The sequence below is a fragment of the Gallus gallus genome, chromosome 4 (genome assembly GCF_016699485.2).
Source record: "Gallus gallus isolate bGalGal1 chromosome 4, bGalGal1.mat.broiler.GRCg7b, whole genome shotgun sequence".
In the NCBI taxonomy this organism is placed as follows: Eukaryota; Metazoa; Chordata; class Aves; order Galliformes; family Phasianidae; genus Gallus; species Gallus gallus.
In genome coordinates, this window is record NC_052535.1 from 16,572,299 (window position 1) to 16,588,742 (window position 16,444).

Below are 16,444 nucleotides of genomic sequence, written 5' to 3' on the forward strand. Positions count from 1 at the left end.
TGCCTGGCTCGGGAAATTCCATGCTCTATCGATCAGCACATGGAGTTGGTCTTCATTGGCAGGTACTGGCTTTTGTTCCCATCTACTGTGGAGCTGGGAGAAGAAAGCTCATTGTTTCACTGATCCAGTACTGTGATCTGTGGTTGGTAATGAAGCAGGTTTGGGTTTTGATCCTGTCTGGGATACTGGATAAATCTTCTGAGCTTTAGAATTATTCGAATGAGGAGCTGTATTGCTTGATGGTGCTTAATTCTGCTCAATGCAGGTATTGAGATGCTATTAGATTTCGCTGTGTTGATATTACATGTTAGAGAACTAGATGAAAAAAGAGAAAACTATTGGGATATCTTTATTTCATTGCTTACATTTTGTTCAAGAGAAACCCAAACACCAAAATAACCCAGCCCGGAATTTGACCATGAACTAAGACACCAAGGGGAGGGAAAATAAGCTCTGTTTGTGCCCAGTATCCCAGAGAAACCATGCAAGGGCAGTTCATTCTAAGATAAAGGAGGGCTGGGAAATGCTGCCAAGATTGATAAAATCTCAAGTTATCTCCCACATAAACACTGGCACCACAAGTTAAGTTACTCAACTTTATGCTCTTTTTTTTTTTTTTTTTTTAAACCTTCTATCATACCCAAACGTATTGAGATGTGTCTTATTTGGGGGGAAAAATGAGAACAGATACTTAGAAATAAATGTGCATTAAAGAAGATGATGATGCATCACTTGGAATTACCTACTTTCATGAGTCCCTTGTTACACATTTGTCAGTAGCACACTTGTTTGGCAGCGCATTTAAATGGAACTGAGGTTCTGGGCAGAACTCAGGTGGCACCAGCTAAATACCACAAGCATTATCTGTGCTCCCACAGTTACTTCTTGCCACTCTCTAGACAACAATTTTTTCCGCCTTGAAGCCATGGTTAACAGAATCCACGAGAAGGCTCAATGAAACAGTTCTCCTTGTTGAAGAAGAGAATGAATTGGAGAAAATGGCATTGGAATTTGGTTAGATTTCATATCCTTACAAATCAAAGTGGGTCAAACTGTTTCTGTGTATTCCTGCTCCTTCCCTTCCCTTCCCTTCCCTTCCCTTCCCTTCCCTTCCCTTCCCTTCCCTTCCCTTCCCTTCCCTTCCCTTCCCTTCCCTTCCCTTCCCTTCCCTTCCCTTCCCTTCCCTTCCCTTCCCTTCCCTTCCCTTCCCTTCCCTTCCCTTCCCTTCCCTTCCCTTCCCTTCCCTTCCCTTCCCTTCCCTTCCCTTCCCTTCCCTTCCCTTCCCTTCCCTTCCCTTCCCTTCCCTTCCCTTCCCTTCCCTTCCCTTCCCTTCCCTTCCCTTCCCTTCCCTTCCCTTCCCTTCCCTTCCCTTCCCTTCCCTTCCCTTCCCTTCCCTTCCCTTCCCTTCCCTTCTCTTCTCTTCTCTTCTCTTCTCTTCTCTTCTCTTCTTTTCATATGCAGTATACATCTTATAAAACTTTCTAACAAGGAAATAATAATTCCTAAGTTCCTAATAAGGAGCTGTAATCTCACTCTTTTCTTACTGACTGGTGCCAACCTGTGCCAAGGAAAAAGAATCCCTCCCTCATCTCAGAGTTCCAGTTGGCCAAACATGCTCTCGATGTTGGCTGCAGACTTTAGATGAAGCTGTCGCTAGAGTAGGTCTGTTCCAGGTGCAGAGAACTGGCACCTGGCCTAGAAATGCCCTGAGTTGTGTCTAGCCCTCAGATCAAAAGCACACACCATCTTTCTGATGGTCATTTAAAAAATCTCCATCATGCTACAGTTTATTTTTCTGACTGTCTAGCTGCGTGCTTCGCCATCCAGCTATGTGCTGCAAGGAAGAACTCTGCTCCGTGAAGATGACAGCAGGCTGAAAGCTCTCAAGATCCTGTCACTCCTGGAGATACATGTCTAAATATCTGCAGCATAAAACAGCTCCAAATGGGGTTTGTTTATTTATTTAAACCAAATTTTAGAAAATGTGTCAGGAAGGGGCATCAGATAGACAGAGACTGCTCAGAAGGAAAAGCATGCTGGAGCTTGCCACTCCAACCTCCCCCCTGCAGCACTGCCTCCCCGCCAGGATGGTGGCTTTCCATTCCATTGTGCCAAACTGGGCTGGCGGTGACTGGGAGGGATGGGTGTCTGCAGTGACCATGCGAGGGTTTGGAGACGTCTCACTGTCTTTGAACCATAGGAGAAGGTCTAGAATCATAGGAGAAGGCGTGAATTCTCAGTGTGGGCTCCTTGTGTTGAAAGGCAGCCAGTGTCAAAAACAAGCTGGGCAGCCTGACAAGCCGTGTGTGCTTTGGAAGAAGGAGGGAAAAAAGAAAATGCGGGTCGGCGTGATTCTCGCAATGTAACAGTCTTGGTATCCCTAGAAAGCACACTGCAAGACAGTGAAGGAGTAAATACAATCCCTGTCTTTCTGAAAGTAACTCCTTGGATTTGCTTAGCGTTCAGATGAGCCAGGGAGACTTTCTGTGTGGAAAACCGCTGGATGACATGAAAGAAACAGCCCATTCACAGACTGAGGCAAATCAGTCATACCATTTCTCAGGGGGAGCAGGAAATACTCTCTCTGCCCCACTGGTGTTGGGTAGGGAAGTGCTGTGTGCATGTGCTCTCTACGAGGACCAATTTTCACTCCCACTGGAGATGGTCACACAGCATTTTTGGGGCATGAGCTGTCTGTTCCCAGTGCTGTATCACTGACGCTGGACCAGTTCTCTAAGCTCTGCTGGAGTGCCAGGTCTGCCACAGGGCAGGGCAATCTCTGTCAATGTGCACTGACAATCAGCTCCAGCATTAGTAGCCTTAACTTCAGAAGAAGGGATGCAGCAACGAACTAAAACGGCAGAGCTTTCATGTAGCATGTTAGTTACAGAAACACAAGATATGCATAGATTCTCATCTCGGCGTGAGTAACATTTCTGCTTCAAACAGTGCTCATTGCTTTCACGTGACAGAGCTTTCACTGCCTTTGCTTCAGTGGCCAAACCCAAAGTGGTTCAGTGGCCAAATCCCAAGGTGAGGGGAGGGTGGCTGAAAAAGAAAGCAGCAGTGGGAAGACGGACCTGTGGAAGGAGTACCGCTTGCTTTTTCCCCAGATCGCCCAGGTGCTCAGTTTCATTCGGTACCCTTCCAAATACAAGCCACATTTCTACCTGTTGCAGAGCTGGTTACTTACATCTTTGCTCGCTCTGACCCCAGCTCGGGCTGCCGAGCAGCACCTGGCGGCACCCAGACCCGGCACACGTGCGGGAAGCGCTGCGGGCGGGGCCGGGGCCGGGGCCGCGGGGGCCGCCCGTAGCACAACGCCGCACCGCACCGGGGGCGGCACCCCGTCCCGTCCGTTCCCGGGGCCGCGGGGAGGGGCCGCCGCGGGGCTGCGGAGCGGCTCTGGGAGCGGCGGGTGAGTGGCGGCGGCGGGGCGGGTGCTCGTGGCGGGGCCGGGCGCGCTCCCGGGGAGGGCTGCGTACGCGTTGCTGCCGCCGCGCTGCCCCTGGAGCGCGGGGTCTGGCGTCCGCGTGAACCCGCAGCCCTCCGGGATTGGACCTCTGTGCCTGATGCCTCCAAGCAGCTGTCTGACTTAGGTGGGTTCGCCGGACTCGCCGCAGTGATCGGTGCGAACGGGGCTTCGTTTTTGCCCCCCGCATCTCTCCGGCACTGCCGGCCGTGCACCGCACGCGTGCGGCCCCGGGGCTGGGGGAGCGGGAGCCGCGCGGTGCAGGAGCCGGGCCGCGGTGAGAGAGCGAAGGGGGCAGCTGAAGGATGCGGGGGCAGCCGCCGTGTCCTTGATGGTCCTTTTGCTGTTACAAGCCGTAGCGCTTGCTGTTACAAGCACGAAGTCACAGATAGCCGCGTGCCGGGAGCAAAAGCTCGATGATCGCACATCTTTGCCGAATTTCCTGTGATACAGCTCTTGTGCCGGTAGGAGGGGCTCGAGTCAGGGAAAGCGCTCCCGTCGAGGTACCGAGCCGCGGGCGGTGCGAGCGGAGCGTCACCGACCCCATCAAACCGCCTGCAGGCTCTCTGCTCTGCTCTGCTCCAGCTCCTGCCTGGGCAGCACCTTCCAGAGCCGTGCCTGCCCCCCCCGCCGTGCTGCCGCGTCCTTGTGCCACGTTCTGCACGATGCTGAGCCGGGGCAGCCCCCCCGCCCCCGGCCCGGCACCCGTCAGAGCCCTCCGGTGCAGGCCGAGATGGGCTTCTATTGACTTCAGCCGTGCAGTCGGGGTTTGGAAAGAGTGCACGTGTTCCCATCCCCTGGGGGTTACTGTTACTGCCACTGTTTTATGCTTTGCGTTGTCCTTTTGATATTTTGGGGAATTTGATGGAGGTTACAGGTGGCTTAAAGAATACTGCTCGAAGCCCTTAAAACAGCCCTCGAAAGCCAAGTGTAAAGGCAGTCTGTTCTTAACAGCTTGACAAATGTGAGTCTTCTATTTGCTTTTCTCTCACACAATATATTTAATGACAATTAGGACTCCAGCACCTTTGCAGATTTGTTATGAGAAATACAAATACTTACATGCCTTGCTGCTATAAGACATTTTATTCAGTTGCATATCTGTACTGTGTGCTTTCTCTACTGTGCAAAACCAAGTTATATGAACCAAAATCAAATCTCTGAGTTTCCTAAGAAACACTGGAATTAGAATACTTGTTTTACTTAAGTTCCTTGCTTGTGATTTGATGGGAGCTTTCTGAAACCGAAATGTCTCCGAGTGCTGTGACCAACAAGATGGAGATATGCCTGGTGCACATCTGATGACTCGAAACTGTTTGTCCCTTGGAACCCACAGCACAGGTTTTGGCTGTGTCTGAACATTTGGGAAGCAGTTACTTCTGTAGACTTCTTCAGTCTTTCCTGCAGCCAATGAGCACAGACTGAACCAAAAAGTTAAGTTTTGTGTCTTACGAAGTGTCCTGTTTTAGAGTTAATGTTTGCCTCCACTGGCAGCGTGGTTTAATTTACCAGTCCCAGTGCTGCAAGACAGCAGTACAGCTCCGTTTTATTTCCACAGAGGAAGCTGTATGGTGGTCAGAGGAGAAGTGAGAAGTTCAGTTTGGTCCAGGCACCCGCTTAGTACAGGGCCTTTTATTTAAAATCCAAATAAATGTGTGTAGTCTCCATTGGTTATTTAGAATGTGTCACAAGAAAGCCCTATCTGCACATGCAGATACTGGGATCGTGTGTAAGTGCTAAGGAAGGGTTGAGGTGTTCCTTGTTTCTTAACAGCTGGGGAAATGAGCACTCGGCGAACAATACTTTATGTACATGGGAGGGAGTCTAAAACGTTTAATACCAGCAAACACGTCTTTAATCCTTACTGCCTAATCTCTGCTAAAATCCACGACGACTTTGACCAGAAAGCTTATTGCATTCGATACTGCTGAAGTATGTTAGAGATCCGTTCCTATATATGTATTTATTTCTATGAAATCTCTGTATAAATGAAAAGAAAGTACACACTGGTGTGGCCAACTAGGGAGTTGAATTATTACTCCCCCCCCGCCCCCCCGAGGATTTTCAGTAATCCTTATGTTTGTATTGCGAACACTGAATGTGGTGTGGTTGTTCTCAATATCTTTAGTTACATAATGTAAGCACCCAGCTGTGTAATAAGTCAAGCAGAGGACAGGGCCCTGTGACTGCCATCCCTGCTGCAGACTGCAACAACAGGTGACCATTTGGGGAGCTGGTCAAGGTGGAAAGGCTCTCACTGTTTTTAATGAGCTCTGGATGTGGCCCAGTCTCGAGCTGCAGTGGCTTGACTGTATTGGAATGCCACCAGAACCATGTTGAGTCATGCGTACACAGATACATACACATCCTCTGAAAGTCTAAAATAGCTTTCAAAAGCCATGCCAACGCCACAAGCATAGATGCCATTTGAATTTCATCAGTTTCTTCTAACTTAATTCAATAACATCGTGAGACTTTGTTACTTGACGTTGGTTTTAGTGGAAATGCAGTCCTGTCTCCCTGTTCCCATTCCCTCAGATAAGTTTCAAGAAAGCCGCCAATTCTTCAGCCTGTTTAAGCTCAGTCTATTGTTTAAGCATAAAGCTACATGCATTTCTCTCCATCCGGAGGGGTTTATCTCCATATCTTTGGTTGACAGCTTGTATGTGCAATGGAAGGAGTGCTGCAGGTTAGAACTTGAAACCACCTCTTTGGCGAGCAGCAGATGCTAAGATTTGCAGCTGATGGTATTAACAAGGATCATTTTAACTTATATTCCTCCCTCATTGTTGCCAACTACCCCACTTTTCCCATAATCTCTTCAGGTCATAGTTCACACAGAGAAATGGTCATGCAAGATGCTAAATCTTCTGACCAACCAACGAACCAAAGCTGGGCAAAAAAGTCAAAATACACAGCCACAAAGCGTGAAAGCAGGACCTGTAGCAGTTCAGAAACTGAACATGAAGGGAGCGCCCAATGTTATCTCCAAAATACCCACTTGTTGCGTAGTTTTGCTGACTCAGGGGTGCTGAATTTGGGGTGACTGCTCTACTCTAAGCACTTAAAACTGTAGGAAGTAGTGAGGATCTGATTTCACAGCTTCTCTGTAAATTGTTCCTTAAAAGCCTGTAGGGTAAAATAGAGGTTAGTGCTCATAATTTTACTTGTACTTTGCTTACAAGTTGAGGTAACCTCAGCCAAATGGTACACCAAGGAGTTACACAGCTTCTCGCGCTTTCACTGTTGTGCTTTGGATTGTCACCTGCTGTTCCAGCCCTTTCCTCTTCCTGCCGAACGCACAGCTCTTAAATTCCACTGATATTTGCTGACATTAAGAGGCTGTCACAATATGAAAATCTGTTAAATAGAATTGCTGTAATTTGTCAGAAAATGTTGCAGTAGTTTGCAGTTGGCCTTGTCTTATGCTTTCTCCCGGTTTACACTTGGTAAAACCATTTTTGTATTCCATGGGGTTGCGTGGGAGGGATACCTGCCAGCACACAGGTGAGGCTGCCGCACATTGGCTGAATCTTTGTTCTTTTGAGTGCCAGTGCTCTTTTTAAAGGTAATCATTAATAATCATTTCAAACTTAAGAGACTTGGAGTTGCGGCCCATCCCATGCCATCTGGGGACGTTTGCCTCACTCTAGCCTACAGTACAAGGCAAAGCAGCATTGCTCCCAGGCTCGTTGCTGACTCGCTGCACATGACCACAGCCAGGTAACAGGGGCCTAGGGCTCTTCTTCACATCCCAGGATAAATCTTGTCTCTGTGACTCAAAAAGCCATTTATAATTTCTGGTGTACTGTTAGTGATGGGCACGGGAAGGCTTAGAAAAGACGCATTCTCTCAACCTGTTTTCTGTCGAAGCGGTGCCAGGATTTCTGAGCTCTGAATTTACCTTCTGTTTTCTGTGATAGATTTCACTGCTCAGCTGGGAGAAGTGAAAGGGTGAGGGAGAGAAAGCGGGGCAGCCTGGTTGTGTGGTTTACGTGGTATTTGAGAAATGGGCCAAGAGCTTCTCTATAAATTTAAACTCCAGTCCCATATATACAGTATATTTATCCAGGAACATTCTGCAAGCTGGGAATATGTATTAGCATGCTTACTTGACTTTGTTGCTGTTTCAAGCTATGTGTTTCATTTAAGTCTGCCAGGAAATGACTTAGCACCTCACAGGCAGCTCATGGGTTTATATAACTGACTCTTTAAATCTTGGTTAAAAAAAGGGAGGTGGGAAGATGATGTTATTGAGAATGGGGCATAGAAAACCTCCCGTGCACTGGGAAAGTAAAGTCACCTGGAGATGCTATTTCAGAACTGCTGTGTGTTCGCTAGTAGAGGAAGTTCTTTATTCTTTGCAGATACATGAGGAAAGATTGTATTTACAGATGTGTAAAGCTGTACAGTTTTAAAGATGTTGGTCCTTTGGAAGAGATGTAGCTTGCAACTGTTCCCTTTCAGAGTGTGTTTCAAAACCACAGTGTGGTGTATTTGCTTACTCTTACGAGTTCAGGAACAGTAATGATAGAGTGAGCAGAAGCACGGTAAACAGCCCACATGCATAATGTTAACTACCAACATGGACTTCTTTAAGCACTGATTTTTTAAAGTCCTTTTCTTTTGGGGAGATGTAGCCTTTGTGCGTTATTGCTTTGTTGCCACAGTGATGTCCGAAGAGAAGATTTAATGAGTGTTAAACTCCTAACGCTGTGATATTTTACTGTGGAAGAACATATATTAAAATGTTAAGGTTCTTAAAATAAATCAGCTTAAAGCAAGAAATCAGAGTCAAGGAAAGTCTATCATTTATCGCAGAGGCTCTTACGTTAGTTGATTTGTTGAGCTCATAGACTATGCTAAGGGTTTTATGATGTGGTTTTAATGAGAAGCAGTGTAAAATTGTGTTAAATGGAAAGAGACAAAAGTGAGCAAAGCAGCACCCGAAGAGTGGTGAAAGTCCCTTTCCTTGGTGGAGGGGATTTTCCATGTGTAGCGTATGTGGGACTCTCCGGAGATGACGTATTCACTGTTTTTGTAGCAGCCTCTGAGCAGAGGAAAAGCTTCATCATATTAACAGTTTTACTGACGACTAGTAGTCACTCTGCAACGCTCAATGATACTCCCTTAGGATTTGTTATCCTTATTATTATTTTACTAATATCTCATTATATTTAGCAATTATGTATGAATTTATGGTGGAAAAACTTCGCACAACCTAGGGGAAATATCCAGAATCTCAGCAGTGTTTGCACTTGGTTACAGTTGCCTTAGTGAAAGAATAAAAATCATCCACTGTGAGAAAATAATGCAGTATTGGTGTTTTGCAATCAAGAAAGCAACTCAAATCCATCCTGTAACTTCTCTTAGCAACCTTTCGTTGCTTTTAAAGACAATCTAGTCTGTAATTCACATTATGTATAAATATTCCTTGATAAATGGAGATCTTGCTTAGCATTTGTGTCCAAAGGTAGCTGAACGCAGACCTAGCATGCCTTGTCCTTAGGCTGCACACTGGCTTATCTCCAGGCCGTGCCTCAGTTCGACCCATTGCAGGCATTATTGGTGCATTAGCCTCTGTGCTGTACTCAGAGGAGCTGTTTCATGACTTGATCTGCGTTTGCCTTCTCACATAGTTGCTGCTAAAACTAATAGAAGAGTTGGGTGATTTTTCAGCTCATGACACATGATGACAAGTGCTCCTTGTCCCATTGGGATTCGCAATGTTGGCTGGTATTTCACTGTATGGAAACTACCAAGATGGAAGCAAGAAGTCAATACCCAAAGCCAGTACCATTGGATCTCAAATGTGTTGTGTCTGGGCTGGCAAGACGGGCCAGAGTGGTGGGGCTGGATAGTGGCATTTGTCCTGAGAGAGCTGTATGTATCTCCTAAACCACTTCATAGAGCAGAAGGAGGGCAATGGACTTCAAATTGTTGTGACTGTCAAGCAGCTTTTTTAGATACCACTGGTCCTGTGGCAGTAGGTGGACCCATCAGCTCAGCACGTGCTTAAGCTCTGTAGTTGTACCCTTTGAAATGGGATGGACTAAGCTGAGATCCACTTCAAGCATGTGTTTAAGTGACTTGGTGACTCAACTGTAATTTATTCAACCGTTTCAGGTAAATTTCTTCTGCAATTAGCTTATTTCCTGCTTGTAGATGTTTAATTATTAGATATTTTTCCCTTCCCATTATGATGAGAGCAGTGCCAGCATATGTAAGAGACAGTTGGGAACAAACTGGATATTTAAAGATTCCCAGAACTTGAATCTGAGAAATATGCGAGGCTGCTGTGTCAGGACTCTGCTGGGGTATGGAACTGTTCTGGCAAATTGGCTCAGTATGGGGTATGTTTTATTATGTGATGATTTTAAAACTCTGGGCAGGCTGGACCAAGTTGTGAGGTGGAGTCATTGATTTCTAGTTTAACTCAGCCTTTTGATGCCAGTGATTCAGTAGGAGTTCCCACAGCTGAAGCCTGGCTAGTGAACTTAAAGTTATCTTAGATATTTATAGGGTGCCTATTCTTGTAGGGTCTTTCTGACTATTGTTATGGAGAGAGGGAGGATGGGAAAAGACTCTAAAACACAGTTCCAGGCACCAGGAGCTTTGGGTTCAGTCTCGGTTTGTGGTTTCTGGAAGAGTCACTGGATTACTCTGCCTCAGTTCCCCATCTGTATCCGCAGCGTGAAGTAAGACTACATTCTGTGCAGAGGGACACAGGTCTAGCGCTTGTGATTAATCTTGCAGATACCAAGTGGTGGGAGTAGATTTATTATTACTCAGTGCATTCTACTTATTTTGCAGTTTGTGAAATGAAACAGATACTGTATGCATGCCTTTAAGCAGAGGAAAGCTAACAAAGGAGAAGAGACGTTACCATTGCCTACTAATTTGAGTTAAATGTCAGCAGTATGCAGTTCTAACTTGTATTTTTCTGTTCATTTCCCTTTGGAGCAATAAAGCCTGCAGGCAGGACGTTCTGGGACCTCACTGCCCTTCTCTGAAAGTTAATGGTCACTTTATCTTTAGCCTTGTGTTTGCAGGCACTGGAGTCAGACAGCCTTTTCCTCAGAGCTGTGCTGTGATTTCCCATATTATTACTTCAGCCCGTGAGATGGTATCTGAGATGACCTTTGCTTTTGAATTTTTATTTCAGTGGCAGTACAAATTCAGGATGCTGATGGCTTTCAGAACACTTTTCCAGATGTGCAAGTCCCTAATTATACCTGTGCAAACAAATCAGGAGTAATTCTGTCGAAGAGGTGGGCCTGCGTTAGTGCGAAGCCAATATACATGGGAAGTCATTAAACTTGATTGCTTATTCACAGCACAGGCGTTACTGGCAATGTAGGTCTGATCCGTCTCCAGGGGAGCTTGGTGTGTTGCAAGGACATTGACTGGATCTATCCCTAGAGGGGAATTTGGGAAGAATGGGGTGTAGAGAACTCCAGTCATTATTCAAGGCGTCTCGGGATATTTGTTTAGACTCAGAAGCTGTTACCTCTGATGTTCAACATGTAGACTAGGCAGTGATCCATGTGCCTGAAGCTACGTACCGTGTTCTCACATTTCTTTCCAGATGGTCTTGCATACTGGTGCCTGCCTGGACTCCAAGAAGGAAAAGTTGTGTTGTTGGAACGTAATGTTTTTTAACACAGTATTTTCCTAAGTCAGACTGTGTAGAAATAGAGCTCCTTTGTTCAGCTTCCACACTACCCAAACTTAGACAAAAGAACCACAGTTTTCCAGTATAGAAAATGTTGACCATGCTGGTATTTTCACAGGAAATACCAAGCTCTTCCTCTGTGTCAAAAAATAAAAATAACAAAAATCTGCTTTTCATTCAAACTCATTATAATGTTAAATTTTAGATTTATGATCTTGGATGGAAAAAAAGCAGAGACATGAGAGGCAGCACTTCCTGCTATATTGTCTATGTACACAAGGACGTCCTTAATTTCTCTATAAGTAATGCATTTTTACATGCAAATCAATTGCAAATTAGTAGAATGTAACTCAAACACTCCTCCCTCCATCTGTATTGTTTGTTTGGCAATTGATGTTTTCTGACACTGAAGTCTGAGGATATGTCTGCGATCCTGCTGCAAATCTAGGGGAAATTACCTTTTAAATGACACATGGTCCGACCTTCATCTCTAGATAATCCAGGAAGAGATCGTGTTTGACTGTGCAGACACAAAGGAGGCACAGACTAGGAAGACAGATGTAGTGTACTGGTATCTTTTTTGCCGTATTTTAGAATTCAGTAATACGCTGGATATACCATGGTTTATCATTGCCCCTTCCTCAGAATTGAAGATAGTATGTTAGTGAGAAACTGTGAAACAATTCATAATTGGAATTGCCAAACACTAGAATCAGAGATTATATGTATTGCTGCAGTCTTTGCAATATTCTTTTTATTGAAGGATCTTGCAGCAAGTCCTCCAACAGGAAATAACGACCATTGAAATCCCCCAAATCCCAGACACTGCACACAAAGTGTAAAAACAGACATAATTAGATCAACATACAGTAATTAGACTCCGAAGCAACTATCATGGTGAATTCTTCAGGCTCAGATGCGTTAATAAGAAGCTGATATAATGCACAGTTAGACGCTCCTGGCTGTATTCTACAGTCAGAGATAGGCTTTGACCCTCATTTTCCTCCAAATATTAATCACAGATGGATGTATAAACTCTGAAAGGCAGAAATCCTCTTATCTTCACTTCTTTGTTTTCTGCAGAATACTGTGGGTGATTCCAACCCAGTTGCTTAAAGCTCTGATAGTGTGGCTTTTAACAGTGATGTGTGGACAGTTATTTCTTTTCACTGAAAATTCCCAAGCCAGGCCCATTTGCCAGCCCAAGAATCTCACTTGTAGGAAAAATGAATGTGTTTCTGCATTGGAAAAATGTTCTTGAGGGTCACATTTATGCTAGCACATGGTTAAATGATCCATGTGCTGAATGCAAAGAGCACTGTGGTATGGGGAGAGCAACTTGCAGTATTGCAGTTAGATTTCAGTGCAGGATTTGTTGCATGTTATTATGGAAGGAGAGCTCTACGTGTGGTTCAGCTGGAATGGCACATTTTTCTAAGGACTGAGGCAAGATCAAGTGCAGCATAAAAACTAGTCTGAAAGCTCTCAACCTCCAGTTGGATGTTGGGAAAAAATTCTTCTCTGAAAGAGTGGTCACACGCTGGAATGGGCTTCCCAGGGAGGTGGTGGGGTCACCATCTCTGGAGGTTTTCAAGAAATGTGTAAATGTGGTAGTAAGGGACATGGTTTAGCAGGGAAATATTGGTGGTAGGTGAATGGTTGGACTGGATGATCTTGGAGGTCTTTTCCAACCATTATGGTTGTATGGCTCTGTGATTCTTTTCTATGAACCTAGACTTCATTGCTCGATGATAACAGCTGGAGAGCTGGGAGCTAGACTGGCCTGTGGATTTGTGCCACACGCTTTGTTTCATGTCCAGACATTGACTCTGTTACTTTTTCATTGAATTCTCACTTGACAGGCACTGTGCTTTTCACAGCAGCGAAGCCTACCAGAGCAACACAGCCAAAGCATGACCTTGTTAGGGACTGGGAGAGAGGGAAGCAGGCTGCTTTTTGGTAGGGGCTGAAGGCTAAAAGTGAGAGACCACTGTGTGCCTTGTGAACAGGAAGTCAAAGCAGAGATACCAACATACATTGGGAACTTGTAACGCTATGGTCTACCAGTTTACCGTAGGATTTCTCTTCCTAACCTTACACTTGCATGCTAAAAAATTCACTGAAAACTTTTGTCTCCTGAAAATTGGTTAAAAAATGGTCAAACAGACATGTTTAAACACAGTTGGTGAATTGTGAGGTGTCAAAACTGCATGACATCTGGTCTGTCCCTGCTGTGTTGCACCGTGCATGTGTCCTGATGCTGCTCAAGCCAGCTTTAAGTGGGCTTTTTGAGAAGCATGAAGCGTTTGCTGTCTCAGAGTCCAGAAGGTAAGGACATGGTTAGCCCTTGGAGATTTAGCTGCAAGAGGCTGCAAGAAAAGCAGTAGATCTGTTGGACATGAAACATATTTTGCATTGCTTGTTGTGTGTGTAGCGCCTAACACCTCTGCTGTCGGGCTGCTAGTGTGTACCCTGTGTACGTGTGTGTGTGTAGGAAGTGGTTGTGGAAATGGGCCAGTGTTTTCAGCTTATTTTGAGTTTCCCGTATTGGATTACCAGTTGCTGTTGGTTACTTACTTTGAAGAGGTCTTTCTTGCTGAAATTGCCCATGAAACAGCTAAGTCTCTGATTTTGTGAATTATATCTTAGTGCAACCTTTCTCGATGATTGAGTTGCTGGCCTTGCTCAGACTTGCCTTCCTCTATCCCTTTGGAGAAATTAAGAAACTCAGGGAGCTTCACAGGCACTGCTGCTACCCCTGCATCACCTCAAGGAAGGGCACCTTGCCATCTGGAGCACTCACTCCACCTGCAGACAGACAGAGAGGATGAAGGCAGATTAGGATGTGCAGTGATCACAGGGAGTAGTAAGGTTATTGGGCTGTGGGGGGAGAGCAATGGTAGTGAGTTGGGAGAAGTGAAGGGGAATGCTTGTTTCAAACAGAAATGGGCTGGAATGGGCTTTTTCAGTCAGGCCAAGCCACAGACTTTAGAGGAAATTCAGATCTGATTCAGCTTCCAGGTGTCTAAACTTGCTCTCTTTCCCCATCTTTAAAGAACAATCTTTATTTTGCCAAAGTCTGTATTCTGTGGTTATTTGGTGTTCATCTACTTACCAAGCTGAAAACAGCTTTTATTAATTAACTGGCAGCAGAGCAGCCCACTCATTTAGCACTTGACAAGGAACGAGCTAATGTCAGCTTGGCTCCTGTTTGACTGCACAACCTGTATAAGCCTCACATAACTGCTTACTTGCACTGTGGACTTGGAGCCACGATATTTATCAACATCTTGGGTTTTGGATCTCTACCCAGAAAGCTCAATGTGTAGCTATTTGGAGCTGTGCTAGAGATGAAGGATCAGAGCCATGAATAAGAAACGCTGCCATGAAGTGGCTTGGAGACTGATATGGAGATAGAGAATAAAAAGGAGTAAATCCTGAGGTGGGGTAATTATTTTTAATGACTGTTTACCAGTCTGTGCTTCTTGGAAAGTAAATGGTCTTTCTAAGTGGTGCAATGTGTGTGGGTAAATCTGCCAGTTCCTGGGAACAAGACTACATTTGACTTAAATGAGCACCAAGAGATGAAGATTTGCACGTTCAAGTAAGTAACTTCAAGACAAAAACCAAACACATGAAAGACAGAAGAACAGTGACAGGAAACATTCTGAAGGCAAACCGTCTCAGGTAGACAGGGAATCTGCTTTGTGTTAGTAAAAAATACGATCTTCTGAATCTTGAGGGCCTTACTCTATGCTAGTTAAAACTACAAAATTATTCCAAAGCCATCAGGATTATGCCCTTCCACTGCCTTTAGGATTGAGCCTTCCCACTAGAAAGCCATTTGATCTTTCTCGCTTTTAAATACAAATGTGGACTTCTGATGAGGTTTCCTTCATTTCTTGCTAGAAATGTTTCTTTTGGCAGCATTTTCTGAACTAAATCCTGGGCAGATTTCAAATGCAGCCCCATGTCCGAGATTTTGTACACTCAGCCACTGAGAATGTTTCCCCAGTAATCTCCCTGAATTCTTTCTCAGTGGTTGATATCCTATAACCAAAGTCTTGGGTTTGACTTTTTTTTCTGCGGGCTTCTCAATGGGTGGAGGCTAAGGCTTGTAGCCAGTTTGTAATTAGGGTGAAGAGTTTGGACTGGAATCATTGCGACAAACACAGTAATTCAGGACAGCAGTAAAACTAACGTCAACTTGTGCTACTGCATTTTTGCATCTTTTGCAAAGACAAAGCACATCTTCTTCAGGTCAGGTTGGATTTGCAGTTTTTCTGTGGATGGCACTGTGGAAGTTTTCTCTCTTTTGCTGGGAAGTTAGATGAGAGTATGACTTGGTTTCTTAGTGATAGCTCTTGCACTTGATATCATTTATTATTTGTGTCACAGCTTTCCTTTATGTATGGGATTTTATAGAAAATAGAGTTCAGAGGTTCATAATTCATAGGTTACACAGTTCTGCACTGTTATGAAGCTGCTGCAACAGGCAGTTCTGGGACCATGCACCAGGGGGACATTTCTCAAACTTCGTCTCTTTCTTGCAGAAAGGGTGTTAAAATATTTCTCTTCATATTCTACAAGAAGTGATCCATGTTAGAAACTGACATCCATCGACACTTGCTGAATGTTGATAGAGACTGAACAGTGGATGCAAACACAATGAGGAGTGAGTGGTGTGTTTCAGCAGTGGTGATGGTGACAGTGAGGCATCTCCAGTGGTACAGGTTTTGACAAGCACAGCATCCAGGCTCTTGTTCATCAATGGCAAAAATGCAGAGCAAGTAGTGGTGACTTTACTGAAAAATACTGTTTTGTAGATGAGAATTTGCTCTATGAAATGGTGTGATTGCGCTCTTTATATCAGTTGTAGTTTCCATGGAAATAAATAGGGGGGGCATTACTTTCAGAGCAACCTTTGTGTATGTGGCCGAAGGCAATTTCTGTTCACTCAGTGCAGCCCAGGAGAGCCAAAATGTTGGGCACCTGTGCTGCATGGACTTAATGCAGTGTGATGCCGACATGTGGGCAGCCGTGCTGTCCCTGGGCTTGGGGCATCCTCTGAACAGAGCTGCTATGGGGATGTTCCCAGCATTAAACCATAGCTGTTTTCCTTCTTCTGCAACCGTGAGGGTCTCCTAGCGGCAGCGAGGCACAGCTGCTGTGTGTGTCACCAGTGGGCACTGCCAGGCAGGCTTTTTCTAATACAGACGTGGTGGCTGTTTGAAACTCCAGAGCTTCTCGCCTGGCCTTGCGGTACTGCAGTTTTTGCTGTTAATGTGTGGAGCAGC

At 45.1% G+C, this 16,444-nt stretch overlaps 1 protein-coding gene across 1 annotated transcript in view; it reads left to right on the plus strand.

Annotated features, from left to right (window-relative positions):
• Window positions 1–3,377: 3,377 nt before the first annotated feature.
• The window catches only part of KIAA1210 (acrosomal protein KIAA1210 homolog), a 53,876-nt gene continuing 40,809 nt past the window's right edge, over window positions 3,378–16,444 (plus strand). The window contains exon 1 of the mRNA XM_046940792.1: window positions 3,378–3,599. The gene's annotated coding sequence lies outside the window, so the exon portion shown is untranslated. The remainder of the gene's footprint in view (window positions 3,600–16,444) is intronic.